The sequence below is a fragment of the Protomyctophum bolini genome (assembly GCF_963924005.1).
Source record: "Protomyctophum bolini genome assembly, chromosome: 4".
NCBI lineage: Eukaryota > Metazoa > Chordata > Actinopteri > Myctophiformes > Myctophidae > Protomyctophum > Protomyctophum bolini.
The window spans coordinates 10,032,834-10,047,120 of record NC_137865.1 but is presented as its reverse complement, the minus strand read 5'-3'; positions in this window follow the sequence as shown (position 1 = coordinate 10,047,120).

Sequence of the window (14,287 nt, the reverse complement as noted above, 5' to 3'; positions counted from 1 at the left end):
TGAAGAGAAAATGTAGTATAGCCTATTGAAACAAATACTCAAGTAAAGTAAAAGTAGGCTACCTCAAAATTGTAGGCTATACTTAAGTATGATGATCAATCATACTTGTCTAGGTCAAGGAATAGGAACAAGGAGTGACACGCGAGCGCGTGCACACACACAGAGACACTCCTCAGACACAATTCGGTCCATAAGACATGTACAGTAGCCTATAGATTTGAGTTGAGGCCTGAGTAGTTTATTTTACGTTTATTTTACTACTACATAGTATCTTCTTCTTCTCCTCCTAATCATCTTCATCTAACTCGGTCACTCCAGCCACCTGTAGGCTATGTCCTCTGTCACTTTGGTCTACTGTACCTCAGCTCCATCTCCAACATCCTGCCCCTAGTATTACGATTATAGTACACAATATTTCAGTCAACCTGCACGTTCACATTTCGTTCAGTTTGCAGCAATGTAAATGCCTTCCTTCCTATAACTGTTTAGATGACTCTCGTCAGTTTCGTGCTGGCAGGGAAAATCTTAGGCATAACTATGCTGTATGAGGTCACCAACATCTATCACTGTCAGAGAAATTATATATCCTTCTGTCCAAATGCAGACTGGTGCTTCTTGCACATTTTCATATCACTCAAGGATCACCAAGTTAATAATTATGTATTTGGCCACGGCCCACAGCCCCCCCCATCTGAAAATATTTTTCCACATTTGTTGAAAACAGAATATTTAAAAGCTCTAAACAACGTTGCCTCTGCCTGCCTGCCTGCCTGCCCGCCCGCCCGCCTGCCTGCCTGCCTGCCTGCCTGCCTGCCTGCCTGCCTGCCTGCCTGCCTGCCTGCCTGCCTGCCTGCCTATCTGCATGTCAGTACTGTATACACAAAAAATCATGTTGATCTCCTTCCCATCTTGGATACAAACAGACACACAGACAAACAACTGCAACAGAATGTGATAACTTTATAGGGGAAGTTGTATAGGCCTAGTATAAGCGAAGCTCTCTCACACATAATTCCCAGTGTGTTTAGCTTTAAATCACACCTGTAAGTGTGAACCTTGTGAGCCTGTAGATTAACTATTTTCAAATTGGCGAAGTATAACATAGGGCTGACGTGGTTCATGTATAATCCTATATTAAAATTGGCTAATGGGAGGGTGGGCCGGCAGGTGTGTGCATGGACCACGGCCACCTCACTGTGACATAACCATAAACAAGATATGCATAAACAAACCCAATATGCCCATATATAGGCATGCCACTATGACTCAGACATAACCATAAATAAACCTCATATGCCCATACAGTACAGTATAGGGCTGTCAGAACGAATTTCATAATATGAAAGAAATTCGAATATTAAAAAAAATATATATATTCGAAAGCTAAAATTGCCATTCGAATGGAGCTTTTATCATTTATTAATTCTATTTAATATTTTTATTTTGTTTTATGTTATTTTATCCGCTCACTAAATGTATTGAGTAACGAATCTACCGCTGTGAAATCTCCCATCTGCACGCACGCACACACGGTCACACGCGCGCCTCGTCACCTCCTCCCTCCTCTGCACGCATGCACACACGCAGTCGCACAGCGCGCTGCAACTAAGAAGAATCACTCGCATGTTTTATTAGTACTGTCGAGTCTGTCGCATATTGTGGACAGTTTGAAAATGCGGGTCCTACGTGCATTAAACCATTAACGTTGGTCCGGCTGGTTTCATTTTGTCCTACGCGATTACGTGAATCAGCATGGCTGCGCCTGCAGTAGGCTATTACCAAAACAAACACATGGTAGGCTACTTTTGTGTTGCACATGGAAAGCAACTGAAAACGACCATGGATATATTAAAGACAGTTCCCCTGTGCTGCTGTGCACAGCGGAGATAATGCAAAACTCCAGGTACGAACCAAAACACTGACTGTCTGAAGCTGATCATCCACGACTATATCTCCAGACTAGTCCTGCAGTCCCGCAATGAAGGAAAGACAATCTCGCCTCTCACTATAGTCCACTACAATGCCATTCTAGCCTTAAAACCTACATTTATGTGTTATTCAACAATTACTTTAGCGCAAAATATAGGCATCTCTATATATCTTCATTGCTATTTACTAATGATGGCCTGTTCATCGTGACAGCATTCCGTTTAAAAAGAAAAAAGAAAAAGTTCATGATTCCTGACTAGCCTACTCACTACTCAGACTATACTGTATCAGAAGTATACAACGTTCACTGTAAAATGCATTTGCACTATAGACAGACAACAATCTTACCGTGCTGAGTGCACTGTGCTCAATAAAACAACAGTTTAAACGCTATTTTGTGCCGAAAACCATTATTACATGTTCTGAAAGTACTGCTTTGTCGTTTGGAAGGGGGGGCCCTCTAGTGGACAGAACGTGCATCGTCAAAACCTTGTTATTCTGTGTATTATTATAGGCTAAATATGATCTAAAATACAATGTAAATATTCGAATATATTCGAAAATTACAAATAATTAAGCAATGAAATTCGAATTGGATTATAGAGGTGAACTGACAGCCCTAGTACAGTATATAGGATAGATGGGAGTGCCGGTTTTCCAGAGCCACAAATGTGACCGCTATGCCCATAGATGGGCATTGTGGGTTTATGCACATACAGGATATGGGCATAGAGTTATGTTGGATTAGGGATCTCCATAAATGGGCATAAATGGATTGGTGGTGCGCCATAGGTGTATGTGGCCAGAACCTCTAGTAATCTAAAATTCAAAATCTACAAAGTTCTAAAGTTTTCAAATAATTGTAGTGGAGTAAAGAAAATACCTCAAAAAATAGAGGGTATGCGCGTGACATCATCATCATACCTGGAAGTTATGCGGGAACACCTACTGAGTGGCAAAACACTACCTTCTGGCCTTGACAGCCCATACATCCAAACAGAAAAGTCCTATCTGCTTGCATTAGACGATGTTAAGTGACGTTAAACTCACTTTTCCACTCGATTTGCCACTCAATTTCCCATTTACTTTATGCATGCGCATACTATTGTACTCGAGTGCAGTGCCTCCAGTAAATGTGCTTACATACCTCCCAGCAACATGTATTGCTGTGAAGCGCAGCCTATAGGGCCGCAGGCTATTAATACAAACTAAAGCACCACTCGCATAAAAGTGACTCATGTTTCTCTGAAGCCCCTGCACTGCTCTGAAATGCATTGGTGCTTTTTCTTTTTATCCATAAGTTGCACCACAGTGGCACAGGGCACACAACCCCTGTGACCCCCACATCGCACAGTGACAATAATGGGTATACAACCGTACAAGTAGGGCCTACTCAGATGTATCATGATCATTTCTTGATTAAATATGCCCAGCTTTGTGTGTTTGTCTGTACCCCATAGCGCTGATTTGATTGGCTGAGGACAGAAAATTGAGGACGCCCCTCACTTCACACAGGTGTGATCTTTCATGCATTAGGATTAATACATTTAGCAGTAAGTAGCAATTCCTCAATGTAGAAACATGCTGCAAAAGTGCTGTATTTGAAATGTCCTGTCACAACACGTTTGCTTGTAGATCAGCCATTTTTGAATAGAAGTATAAAAATAGGTTGAACTAGTAAAGAAAGAAAGAAAGTATAAAAATGTTTCAACTAAATAATTGTAGTGGAGTAAAACAATATTTGCCTATGGCTTGAAGTGGGATAGAAGTAAAACATAGGCTATTAAAAAAGTCTTGTACTTAAGTACAGTACAGGCCTATACTTAAATGCACATAGTCACTCTCCACCAATGAACTTGGAGGTGGTTTGATGCTCCTGGTTGCAGCACCATAGTGGCACTAGGGCACACAACCCTGGTGACCCCGGGCTGCGTGCAGAGACAGGGGTAATGAGATTAAACGCACCCGAGCCGAGCATGACTGTCATTTGTGACGTCTCCTCTCCACACTGTGACACGTCGTTCACTCCCCCTTAGCGGGTCATGTGACATGAGGAGGAGCCGGTGGGGGGGATTATGACAGGGTGGAGTGGGGTGGGGGGGGGGGGGGTGGGCGGGTTATTGAGTTCACGGGGCTGAGAAGAACTCAAGGCAAGAATTAGGCGCCATGTGGCTCGTTGTGCTTGTCTATGGGAAGAACAGTGGCATATCGCATTCTGAAATAAAACCTTTATGTATATATATTATCTATAATAGATTTGAACATTTTCTACTTTTTGACAAAATATGGGTCAAAACATGGGTAATCTGTGGTTCCAGGGGTCACTCCACAGATAAATTATGGCTAGTTTGGAACTCCTTATGTGGCTGCAACTCTGAGAGTGAAAATGTGGAACCAGATGGACCTGTAGGGGTCCATTTGATTTGGGTGGTCCGTCACTCCGTGGTCTAATGCAGGGGCTTTTCAAAGTGGGGTGTGGGGACCCCCAGGGCCCAATATACATCAGCTATTAAAACAAAGAAATGGCATTCTTTGAAAAAGTTTTAATATCTTTGTCATTAACACAACACATCTTGTATGGGGGGTCCTTGGCACAAAATCCCTTCAGAGGGTACGTGGTCAAATGCAAATTAATTTAGGGGTCCTGGAGATGAATACATTTGAGAACCAATTTAAAAACTGTCAAACGTGTTTGAAAGTGAAATATCCCTTTTGTTCTTTCTTTTCTTTTAGTTTTTTTTACATTTCCTCAAACGTTTTGGCCTATAATGACATGCTCAAAGTTGGAATCTTATTAATCTAATTAATCTAATTGTGTGTTTTTGCCTGTGATCCTGTCCTGTTGGGCAAGGTTTCAGCAGTTAACATAATTGTCAATGTCACACACAACAGCAATGTCACGAGGCTCATCATGGCATGACATCATGACCTTATGAAGGTATGTTATAGCAACACGCTAGTTTGTTGTTGTTGTTATGTAAAGTCACATCAGCAGAGATGGATGGTTCTAAATTATTATGCACAACAAATGCTTCCCTTATGCTCCGCTTCCCACAATGAGGCTCTGTATGCTGTCCTCATCAACAGTCCAGACACAACATGCTGGCCAATGAAAATGCAAAACCACTTGATATTTAGATTGAGGATTACCACTTTCTCCCCCCAACCCCCCACACCCCCACTTTTAATTCAATTGACGGCTTGTCGGCATCCATAAGCATGGGAATTCTCAGTGGTGGTAGGTTGCTCCGATTATCAAAGTATTATCAAATAGCCAAAGTAGATAGAGCTTTCCGCCTAATGTATGTTTTGTCTTAATAATATAACTCTACAGAATAAAGCGTATAATACCTCTAAATTGTTCTTAAGTAACAGTAGTACTTTAGTCACTCTCCACCACTAGTTAAAGCAGTGACTCGGTGAGCAGTGTTTAATTTCAGCCGGAGGCCGGAGCTACGGTGAGCTCAGCTCCGGAACCTCTCTCCTGAGCTCCGGTAACTCCAGAGGGCGTACCGCCACCCCAAATACACATAATATTATGTCTCTATTATTATTTTAGTTTAATTTTCAAGTCAACTATGCTTCTTCCTAGTCATTTCCAGTACAATTCCAAAATAAAACATGGATTGAATGATCACGTTACAAAACACTTTCTTATTTTGAAATGCACGCCCACTTGGAGAGGAAATGCTTAGCTATGGGCCCGCTTGACACATCGTCAAGCCCGTGTTGACAGTGCATAACCCAAAGAACTCTCAGGCTCTTTCGACTTTTGCATCTGTTGTCGTTCATTGCATAATATGGAATATGGAACATATACCAGTACTTTGATGGAGCAATAGTCTAACTGCTACTTGGAGTTTAGCCTTGGGGACGAGCATGCGTTTTGTTTTAAAAACAAATGGTGAGTTAACTGTTATAGAAGTTATGATTCTTATGAATAGAACTGACTGGTTATCTTTGAGAAATCTCTCAAAGACACTCAGCTTTACAGCATGGCTCAGAATCAAATATCTGATTGCTTTGGTGGGCCCAAAATAATAAAAGACTAGTACAGAATTAAGTAGTAGTAGCGGAGTTATCAGCGGAGGAAGAGGAGGAGGACGAGTGGACGACAAAAACAACAACCACAACACGCAGGTATTTAGCATTGCGTACTGTTCTGATCATAGAGCTATAATATAACTAGAACGGATTGAGGAGCACCTGGCCTAGTCATACTGAGACGACCTAGTCATACTGAGGACCTAGTCATACTGACGGCCTATCCTGATTGGCTGCCTCAGTCTGCCTCCTCTGGCCAATGGGACAGCAAGCAACTGCATGAATACCGCGACACACTCATTGTCGTACCAGTTGCTGTGCGCTCCCCCGCTCCCATCCGCCTCCCCGTTATCGACAGGCGGAGAGAGAAGAAAATTAATCCGCAGTATGACAGGCAACGCTGAAGTGGCACAACCATAGAGTTACAATTTCTCTTTTGCAAAACATAATATTAGGTGATTTAGGTTTTGCTTTTTGATACTGACATTTAAAACGTACATGATAGTGGACGCTGTGATGATTAAAATAAGGTATATTGTGAATGTTTGATGCCGCGCGCCCAGGGCACCCCATGTGGATTCGTCTTTATGACCGGATTTTTACCTGCGTCTTTTAGAGATGATTAGGAAAGGAAGTGAAATCAATGCCCTCTAGCCATGATGACCCGGAAGGGGAGTTCCAAAGAGGTCAGAAAACTGATCGATACTGATATCTTTACATTTTGATTGGCTTAAATGGAGAATGACTACTGACCCCGCGACATAACCCCACCCTCCTCTAGTAATGAAACAGAGTGATTCTCTGTTTTGGCAGTTTGGAGGGGGGGGGGGGGGCAGACAGCCAGCAGCTGACGACTGTGACAAGGGATTAGCAGCCGTCCAGGCATGGCAGCGTTCTGCACTGACATGTGCAAATCTGATAATTACTTCAATTCACGCTGCTACACTGGGTGGACCTGCCGCGATACCTTTTCCCACGACTTAATCATAAACACACTCGCACCCACTGCACATGAAGAACAAATATTTTTGGATAGCTTCATGCTAATATTTGAGTACTATTATGCAAGTATGCAGTTTGTTGAACTGGCCGTGCTATGATGCACCTCGACAGAGTGCATTTCTAGTTTATGTGTTTGTGTCTTGCCTGAGGTTGAAAAGTTGGGGCTCGAGCCCTTTGGAGTTGCACCAAGCCTTACTTGGAACATCCTATAATAAAATCAGTCTGGAGGCCCTTTTAACATACATTGTTTCAAGAAACCAATCTGTCTTTTCATAGTTAAGCATTATTAAAAATGAATAAAAGTAAAATATGTCGACTTACATAATACCACATTGTATTTCAAATGGCTACATATTGGTTATCTAAAGATTCCTAGCTGTCTCTTTGCTGGGGTACGTGAGTAGAAATTACAATACAAATATTAAAATAACAAACCCCATATATCTCCAACTGCACCAGCTGTAATACTCAAAATTGTCCCGCTCATATTTTGCCAGCCCTCGCGGCAACCTGATATTAGTTAATATCTCATTACCGTGCGGTCGCACTGGCTTGCACACTTTCCAGGAGCGCATTTCTCCCATAATTCGTGCAGTGCCCAGAACTGCAGAGACATTGCCATTTTAATATATCTTTCATCAGCCATCTCAAGTTCAAGGGCCTCGCATGTTAAAAGGAAGTAAGGCCTGTATTGAATGAAGCACACTGTTTGGAGAGGAACAAAATCTTTCACTGAACCAGTTCTCAGCGCTTCAAACCACTTGAACCCTCGGTGCACGTTTTTCCAAAAGAAAAATAGCAGATCTACAAGCTCACAAACCGTTGCACGGTGGTGCATCGTGCGCTTGTAGATCGGCTATTTTCCCCAAATCATTCAGAATATTTTGTGGTTAAGTGGTTTAGTGGTTAACTTTTGGGAAATGTAAGGTTTGTCAATACCAAGCACATGATAGGGATCTCTAACGTGGCCTTGTCAGTTATGAGAGGCTACCCGATCCCTCCCCCTTTGCCAAACTGCCAAGTGACAGAGAAATAGGTTGGACGAGGAGACGAAGCTTGAAACGCAACCCTCGTCCTCTGCCCATTGCTCTCCCTCGCTCGCTCCCTTTGATCAATTGTTGTTTTCCATGGGAAGCCACCAACAAAATGTCTGAAAAACCTGCAAATCGTCTGTGGATATAACTGTACGCAGAGGGCATACCCCAGCGTCCTGCGCTTGCCATCTGGAGGTCGTGTCGAAACCACACTATAAGCCCTCCTCCAAATCAACCCGCGGGGCTCTGAAGAGACCAAGGAAGGATGGGTTCTGGCGTTGAGTTCCAATTGTTACTGGAAGCTCGGCTCTGCTGAAATCGTTTCAGGCTATATATCTGCTTTGACATTTTTACCATTGTGCATTCTCATTATCGATATAAATTATTTATGGAAGAAATCTAACCTCAGATATGGCCTCCATTACCAAAACGTATCTTATCGTATTTGCGTGAAATGCAATACTCTTATTCTGCTTTGCCTGGTTATTAGGCTAGTTTTTTATTCCCACTTATCTGGGTTCATTTGTTTTTCTTCCATGCCTAACGTGGGTTTTTGGGTTTCGCTGAGTTTGCTTGAATGACGCATAACGGTATGCCTTAACTAAAGGACCACTTCACCTCACTAAATTGGTCCTCACTAAATGCTCTTTATAAGATGGCACAATTTCCGTCTACTAACTCTGAGGATGGCAGAACTGTGGACAGTTCACAACATTGGCCACAAGGACTTTTCACACAGTCCACCAACAACATACAGCAATATCTCTGCATGGCGACTGTCAGTCCGTCTCTCACCTGTCGCCACCGATGCTGGGGCTCAAAACGCCACCAGGAATAGGCGTTTGTCCAGACCAGAACCACCTGACTGCACGGATATTGCATAACCGGGTGGGGCATTCATTCCCATGTTGCAATTTTTCGCCGACTAGAATTGTTCCCAATCTCAAGTAGGCTTGTGCCTAACGGACCTAACAGGAGACCCCCAAATTAATATGTATTTTTCTGCAACTCACCATCTGAAAATATTTTGTATACATGCAAGGACTCCAATAGGCTACTTGAACTCAAGTACTGGAGTTGAGTACTTTATCCATCCATCAAGGCCGTAATATAATCCTCTCATGTCCTGCGGCTTCATGCAATCTGCGGAGGCGTTCTTTTTATTGGCACTGTAAGTCTTACTTACGTCCGTCATGTTCGTAAGTGAAGTGCATTGCTGGAGGCGTCTCACATGTCACCTAGTCTTATCGCGGGGGACGCAAACAATAGCTCCCGCGCAGGTCTTCCCATAAAGACATTTATGTTCGACAACAATGACAACAGCTTGGGGGTCACATTCAGCCCAGAGCACTGAGCCACCAGGTGTTGAGGTGGAGGGATGGAGGGAGGGGCGCTGACAATGCAATACTATCTTTACACGCAGCGGTGTAAAGCATTCACTCGGTGGTTGAGCCTAAAGGCACGCAGTGCCTCATGTTACCCTGATAGAATAGGTGTGAAAGCCACAGCTACTCCCCTCTGAGTTGAGTCACCTTGTACTATACTGCACACAGGGGTTATCTCAGGTAAAACACGTCACGTGGGCAGTACAGTAGGCGTAAAAGGCAACATTTCACTCACGCCTAACATGAAATATGTATACCTACGTTTTTTATGATTTCTTTCCCCTTCTTTTTCATTTTCGAAATAATGATGGAGCGTATTGCCAAAACAAATGTCACCTGTACTGTTTTACACCGTTGAAACTGCAATGACAATAAAGATTCTGAGAGTCTGATTCCGATTACAAGTACAATTTCAAGGTTTGTCTTTTTTTGTTTTGTTTTTTACATTTCAGAGGCAAATGTTGTACATTTGCTTTAAGTTTTTGACATCTTTAGTTAGTTACATTGCAGATTTAGAAATGAATGACTAATCAAATCCTCTGAATCATTCCAAAAGAACACACAATGAGTTCACAATGAGTTGTGATGCAACACATAAGCTGAAGTATTAAATAAGGCTTAGAGGGTAATGATCAATATAGTCCCAATATATGATATATTGTGCTGAAATTAGCTTACTTTTACTATACATTTTTGCTCAAGTCAAGTTTTGATTACCGCATTCAAAACACGTAGCAGCACACGTTGTGAGCTTGTACGTGTATCTGCTATTGCTTTTGTGTGACGCTGCAGTATGATCAAGTAGGGTATTCATTTACGAAAACACAGAATAAAATATGGAGATAAGCTGTTTCTGGCCCGGCAGCGAGTTGGTAAAAACCTGTCCCTGTGTTGTGCTGCTGTAGAGTGAACCACACCAAAACACAAGACCAATAAACCCTGTGACACCAGCCCTCTCTCTCTCTCTCTCTCTCTCTCTCTCTCTCTCTCTCTCTCTCTCTCTCTCTCTCTCTCTCTCTCTCTCTCTCTCTCTCTCTCTCTCTCTCTCTCTCTCTCTCCCTCAATGCTCAAAGTACCTGTGACCTGCTTTTTAAGGACAAGTCTGACAAGGATGAACTTCACACGCTGCCAAGAGATGAGCGCCCACACGCACGTGCATGCGCTTAGTTTATGCCCTGTTGTATAACTCACTGACACTGTCGTACAACAAAGTATAAAATCAGGCATATCAGGTATTTTACAAAAGTGAAATACTCAAGCACTGTACTGTACTGTACTGTACTGTACTGTACAGTACTACTAGTACTTGCATAAAAGTACTTTTACACCACTGTGTATGTGTGTGTGTATGTGTGTGTGTGTGTGTGTGTGTGTGTGTGTGTGTGTGTGTGTGTGTGTGTGTGTGTGTGTGTGTGTGTGTGTGTGTGCGTGCGTGCACATGTGTTCTTTCCCTTTTATTTGGATCACAGTGCTAGCTTTAGATAGGTTGGCTGACGTGCCCCAACAGGCAGTAGTAGTGGGTGCGCGTGTGCGTGTGTGCATGCACGTGCGTACGTACATGTGTGTGTGTGTGTGTGTGTGTGTGTGTGACAGACGGGCTGGCTGTCTATTCTCTGTTCTGGTGTCATGAGACCCAGTGGTGTGGACTCGTTCACCCCGCGGGCCGCATGCCGCATGCAGCACAAATGAAAAACACTTGGCTGTAGATTAGAATATCAAAATATAAGCCACAGGAACAACCCGCCCCTCGCTTTGTTATACATGACTTGTGTACTGTATATGGAGCAAGATTGATGTGTGTGTGTGTGTGTGTGGTGTGTGCACACATGTACGCGCTTGCACACGCAAGCGTGTGTGTGTTACTATACTTGTGAGGACCAAATGTCCCCACAAGTAGTAGGCTAGTAGTCCCGAGAACCATTTTCCTGGTTCTCACAAGAACAATTGTTCTTTTATGGTTACGTTTAGCTTTTTAGAGATACATTTACAATTAGATTCAGGTTGGGGTTTTGATTGGGATTAGACTTTTAGAGGTTGGGTTTAGGGGGTTGGAGGAATTAGAGTTAAACGTATAGTTGCGTGCCAGTGTTTTATGAACCAGAAATAAGCTTACAATGCGTACGTTGCAGCCAAACACGTTATGTGAGCTTGTAGATCAGCAATGTTTCGGCCTTAGGCTTACAGTTAATAATTGCAAAATATATAGAAAATTGCATTCATAACATAGCTGTCCTAAAATATTGATTGTGTGTGTGCGTGTGTTTGTTTGCGTGCATGGCAATCAAGTTCTTTGGCATATCGTCACTGTTGGGTGGAAACCTTGTATGTCCAAAACTCTACTGGGGTGGTGGAGGCGGGCCCTCAGATTGGTGAACCAATAGGATCCACCGCTTTTTACGTGCCGCCACCCGCCCCTATAGACCAGAAACCACACAGGCTGGGCCAGGCTACTGTGTTTTATTATTATTATTATTATTATCAAGCAGATACAGGCTTTGAGAAAAACACATATTCAAAGAGCCTATCCGTGATCTACAGCTACTCAGACAGGGGTAAATAGAAACTGAATGTTAGATGATTGAAGGCATGAAAACTTCTAGATGTAATGTCTCCAACAAGCGCAGGGGGACGGCTGTTCCATATTGTTATAGCAGAGTGGAGAAAGCTCCTGTCGAGGCATTTGGTGTTTGACTTAGGGGTTACCAGGGGTTACCAGGGCGTGGCTACTATACGACCAGATTTGACTGAGAGCCTGCCATCGCGCAATTATCAAGTTTTTTAAATGAGTTAATAGCACAGGCAGACTCTTCACATACTAGAGCATGTCTGAAATAAGTATCAGAGCTGAAATCGACATAACTATGAAATAAATGCTTAAAAACATGTAGCTAGCTGTAATGTTAGAGTCCACAGAAGTGAACCTTTCAAGCCTGTTTTCTCAACTCACTGTTTTCTGCAAGACATTACTCTATATGCCATATCTCCAAAACTGGTGGGACAAACTGAACAACCAATTTGAAGCGATGACTCCCTGCTTTCATATGACAGCTCTCAAGATCTAATTGCCGTCCATCAGTCAAATTTGGTCACAAATATTGTCTTTGTTATGTTGTGTGTTGAACCCCCAGGAAGATTATAGTGGCTGAAATGCAGCAGCTAATGAGGATTCTGATCAATTCAAATAAAATCAACTCAATATCGTCTCTGTCGGGTGGAAACCTCATATGTCCAAACCTGCTACTTTTCAGGATTCAAATTCAAACATAGCCAACGTGGCAGATCAACCAATCTTGAAACTGAGCTTTTAGATCTACTACTGCTGATGCTTTTGTGTGACGCTGCGGTGTGATCACGTACAGTATAGGGCATTCATTTACAAAGAAACGGGTAAGAAAATACGGATAAGAGGGTTCTGCCCCGACAGCAACGTCATACAATGAAACAAATGACAATGAAAAAGATCATGGAGATATTAGAGATATAAGGTTTCTAGGCCCACACGACAGCGTTTTCACTGTCGCTTTTTAATTATTATTATTTTACGTGGAATCTAAGTGTTCACCTCATACGACCTGCTGTATGGTCTCATTGTTTTCCGGGGCAACAACATAGTGCATGTGATGATCCGAGGCCCGGGCCAGCGCTCTCTCCTCTCAGATCTCCTCCATGCAGTCGAGGGATTGATCCCTCCAGCGCTCCCCGGAGGCCCCGCGCCGCTGATTCGGAAAGGCTGTGTTGGCCTGAGCAACGGCTGACAGCTCCGCTGCGGTCGGTTCTCTTACTCAACACCATCATAACTAGTCGCCGGGGAAGAGACCTCTCATCTCCATATTCTAACTCGTTGTGTTTTTCCGTAAACGAAAGTCCATACTTGATCACACTACACTATACAGTGCCACGCAAAAGCATCAAAAGTATAGCAGATTCAAAAACTCGGTGCAGATTCAAAAACTTGGTGCAAAACGACGCCTTTTGAGCTTGTACATTCTGCTACTATTGCCGTTTTTGAATTTGAAAGCTCATACGTAACTGTTTTGGACGTATGAGGTTTCCAGCCGACAGAGACCATATGTTATTCGTCACGACATTGTCATGAGCTGCCAGAAGCGGCCCGTGACAAATGCTACTTTGTGAAACGGCTGCGTTTTGGCTTCAATGCTGACAAGAAACCCGCCGTTATCTTCTTGCCGTGGTTCGAAAGCGCAGTGCTTGCAAAATATGGGTTTTTGTGGGCGCGAGGTGCCATAACTCAAAAGGCCAGGACGACGTTGAACGTGCTAAGTCAATGAAATACTGATCTCGTTCATTAAAGCACTGCACAAAGCCAAAAGACAAGTACTGCTAAAATCATAATAAACCTGAGTCCAACACCAAATTAATGTAATCCCAGCAAGCCAATTGACGTCACGATAACGTTATGATGACGCCTACAGTGACTCCGGTGACGTTCAGGACTAGGCCAGATCACAGCCCATATGGGGATGATCTTTACGTCTGCTCCAAGACGTCTTCTCCAGTTTAAATAATATAGCTTATTCTGGGCCAGATCTGACTAGATATGACATGACTTAAGTTGATCTGGCCTCGATCGGACAGTCTCTGATTAATCCAGGGACGTCCATCTTAGTGGGCAGAATTTATGTTGGTTGAAATCAGGTGATATTCTGGGCCAGATCTGACTAGTCTTGGATTGACTTGATCTGGCCCCAATGGAGACGTCAGTAATTCGTCCAGGTCCTGACCGTGCTTGCAGGGATCTGTCTCTGCCGTGGTGCGCGCAGCTCACAACTCTGTGATGATGACGTGTGCTCACTCATCCACGTAGCCCCGTTAACGTCAGAGCTATCATCCACGCAGACACAGTACACGTCCCAAACACTGAGGTAAACTTGT